We start from the raw sequence: 4304 nt of genomic DNA, 5'->3' as shown, positions 1-4304 counted from the left end.
CGGTGCTCAGCCTTCTTCACAGTCCAACTCTCACATCCATACATGACCACAGGAAAAACCATAGCCTTGACGGACCTTTGTTGGCAAAGTAATGTCTCTGCTTTTGAATATGCTATCTAGGTTGGTCATAACTTTCTTTCCAAGGAGTAAGCGTCTTTTAATTTCATGGCTGCAGTCACCATCTGCAGTGATTTTGGAGCCCAGAAAAATAAAGTCTGACACTGTTTCCACTGTTTCCCCATCTATTGGCCATGAAGTGATGGGACCAGATGCCATGATCTTAGTTTTCTGAATGTTGAGTTTTAAGCCAACTTTTTCACTCTCCACTTTCACTTTCATCAAGAGGCTTTTTAGTTCCTCTAAAGTGAAGACTTTCTGCCATAAGGGTGGTGTCATCTGCATATCTGAGGTTATTGATATTTCTCCTGGCAATCTTGATTCCAGCTTGTGTTTCTTCCAGTCCAGCGTTTCTCATGATGTACTCTGCATAGAAGTTAAATAAGCAGGGTGACAATATACAGCCTTGACGTACTCCTTTTCCTATTTGGAACCAGTCTGTTGTTCCATGTCCAGTTCTAACTGTTGCTTCCTGACCTGCATACAGATTTCTCAAGAGGCAGGTCAGGTGGTCTGGTATTCCCATCTCTTTCAGAATTTTCCACAGTTTATTGTGATCCACACAGTCAAAGGCTTTGGCATAGTCAATAAAGTAGAAATAGATGTTTTTCTGGAACTCTCTTGCTTTTTCCATGATCCAGCGGATGTTGGCAATTTGATCTCTGGTTCCTCTGCCTTTTCTAAAACCAGCCTGAACATCAGGAAGTTCACAGTTTATGTATTGCTGAAGCCTGGCTTGGAGAATTTTGAGCATTACTAGCATGTGAGATGAGTGCAATTGTGCGGTAGTTTGAACATTCTTTGGCATTGCCTTTCTTTGGGATTGGAATGCAAACTGACCTTTTCCAGTCCTGTGGCCACTGCTGAGTTTTCCAAATTTGCTGGCATACTGAGTGCAGCATTTTCACAGCATCATCTTCACCTTGGAAGAATAGGTGTGACAAAACTAGACAGTGTGTTAAAAAGCAGAGTCAGACTTTGCTGACAAAGGTCCGTATAGTCAAAGCTGTAGTTTTTGTGGTAGTCTTGTAGGGATGTGAGAGTTGGACCATAAAGAAGGCTGAGTGCTGAAGAATTGATGCTTTTGAACTGTGGTGTTGGAGAAGACTCTTGAGAGTCCCTTGCACTGCAAGGAGATCAAACCAGTCAATTCTAAAGGAAATCAACCCCAGATATTCAGTGGAAGGACTGATGCTGAAGCTGAAGTTCCAATACTTTGGCCACCTGATGTGAAGACCTGACTCATTAGAAAAGACCCTGATGCTGGGAAAGATTGAAGGCAGGAGGAGAAGGAGGAGACAGAGGACAAGATGGTTGGATGGCATCATGGACTTAGTGAACATGAATTTGAGCAAACTCAGGGAGATAGTGAAGGACAGGGAAGCCTAGTGTGCTTCAGTCCATTGGGTCGCAAAGAGTTGGACATGACTGAGCGACTGAACAACAACAGTAGTAAGTGTAGATGAAACAATGTAAAATATCATCATTTTTCAAGAACCATACTAATGATTGATTTAGGCAAAAAGGAATGTAGGATTGATTAAAACTGCCATATGAATGAGCCTTAAAAATGTTTTCAATTAAAGAAGCAAGACCCAAAGGACCACATATTGTATGAATCCATTGATATGAGATGCCTGAAATAGCCAAAACAATAAAGACAGAAAGTAGATTACTGGTTCTGAGAGGCTGGAAACAGCAGAGGAAAGGGGAACGACTGCTAAGGGGGATAGGGTTTTTTTCTGGGGTGATGAAAATGTTATGGAATTAGACAATGGTGATGGGTACACCTCTGAATCCTACACTTTAAAATAGTGAATTTTGGGACTTCCTTGGTGGACCAGTGGTTAAGAATCCACCTTCCAATGCAGACGATTCGGGTTCCATCCCTGGTCAGAGAACTAAGATCCTACACGCTTGGGCAACTAAGCCTGTGTGTGGCAATTATGGAGCTTGTGCACTCGGAAGCTGCGTGCCACAACTAAAGCCCAGGGCCACAGTGAAAGAGCTTGTGTTCTAACAACCCAGCCAAATAAAGGAAAAAATAAATATTTTTTAAAATAGTGAACTTTATAGTATGTGAATTATATCTCCATAAAAAATTGATTTAGGCAAGAATCATCAAAAGATGCTAAAATGAGAAAGTAAGAGTGTGATCTGGAAAATAATATTTACATAGATTCAAAATAACCCCCACAAATTAATTATCAATTACAAGATAAAAAAAAGTTTGCAATAGAGAGATTTGGTGGACACCACCATAACCAAATGATCAAAATTAACTTCACGAGTTATGAGTGGAATTGACATCATGTAGCTCCTGATATGATAGCTTGAAAAGGACATAGCATAATGTGGTATTCCTACCAAAAATGCATAACCTGTATTTGAGGTAGACAAATCTAGGTAACTACCCCATAATTTTTTAAAATTTTTATTTATTTATTTTTATTTTTGGCTGTGCTGGGTCTTTGTTGCTGCTCACGGGATTTCTCTAGTTGTGACGGACAGGGACTACTCTTTAGTTGAGGTGTGAGGGCTTCTCATTGAGTTGGCTTTTATTGCAGAACACAGACTCTAAAGCTCGAGGGCTTCAGTAGTTGCCCCATCATGGAATGTGGAATCTTCCCGGACCAAAGATCACGACCATGTCCTCTGCATTGGCAGGCGGATTCTTAACCACCAGACTACCAGGTAAGTTCCCCCATAATCTAAAAAATTATTACTGTCATGAAAGACAAAGACTATGAATTTGTACCAGATTAGAAGAGACTAAAGCAACAAGACAACTAAATGCAAGGATAATCCTGGACTGGATCATGGATTAGGAAGAATAGTAGTGAGAACACTACTGTGAGAATTAGCAAAATTTGTAATTTTTAATTGTATTTAAATTTAAATTATCGTGTTTAAATTGTAATTATATTAAGTTTCATATTACTTTGAAACTTAATGTAATCATATTAAGTTTCTTGATTTGGATCATTTTATTGTGGTCTTGTGGAGAAGGCGATGGCACCCCACTCCAGTACTCTTGCCTGGAGGATCCCATGGACGGAGGAGCCTGGAAGGCTGCAGTCCATGGGGTCACTGAGGGTTGGACACGACTGAGCGACTTCACTTTCACTTTTCACTTTCATGCATTGGAGAAGAAAATGGCAACCCACTCCAGTGTTCTTGCCTGGAGAATCCCAGGGACGGGGGAGCCTGGTAGGCTGCAGTCCATTGGGTCGCACAGAGTCGGACACGACTGAAGCGACTTGGGGGCAGCAGCAGCATTGTGGTCTTGTAAGAGAATGTCCTTCTTCTTAGGAAATACACATTGAAATATTTAGGGTCATAAATGGGTCATGATGTCTCTGTTTGCTCTTCAGTGGTTCAATATGTAGATAGAGAATGAGATAAGTAAAGCAAATATGATAAACGTTAACACTTGGTGAATCCGGATGAAGAGCATACGAGAGTTTGTACTATCTTTTTTTTACCTTCCAATTTTCTGGAGATATAGTTGTCATACATCACTGTATAAGTTTAATGTGTACAGCGTAATGACTTGACTTACATACATCATGAAATGATAATCACAATAAATTTAGTGAACATCCATCATCTCATGTAGGTACAAAATGAAAGAAACATAAAAATTTTTTCCTGTGATGAGAACTCTTAGGATTTACTCTCCTAACAACTTTCATATATAACCTACATGCCTGCTCAATTGCTTCAGTCGTGTCTGGCTCTTTGTGACCCAATGGACTGTAGCCCGGCAGGCTCCTCTGTCCAAGGGATTGTCTGTGAGTGAAAGTCACTCAGTCGTGTCCGACTCTTTGTGACCCCATGGACTATACAGTCCGTGGAATTCTCCAGGCCAGAATACTGGAGTGGGTAGTCTTTCCCTTCTCCAGGGGATCTTCCCAACCCAGGGATTGAACCCAGGTCTCCCACATTGCAGGTAGATTCTTTACCAGCTGAGCCGTGAGGGAAGCCCAAGAGTACTGGAGTGGGTAGCCTATCCCTCCTCCAGGGGATCTTCCTGACCCAGGGATCGAACCCCCGTCTCCTACATTAGCAGGCAGATTCTTTACTACTAAGCCACCTTGGAAGCCCATCCTTGTAATAGCCTATGACAAAGATAAAGGTGCAAATATCACTGAATTTTGAAGCTTTCTCTTTTTTTGGGGGGGGGG

The sequence above is a fragment of the Bison bison genome, unplaced genomic scaffold (assembly GCF_000754665.1).
Source record: "Bison bison bison isolate TAMUID 2011002044 unplaced genomic scaffold, Bison_UMD1.0 scf7180017864317, whole genome shotgun sequence".
Taxonomy (NCBI): domain Eukaryota; kingdom Metazoa; phylum Chordata; class Mammalia; order Artiodactyla; family Bovidae; genus Bison; species Bison bison.
Note: the sequence above shows the minus strand (reverse complement) of the source record.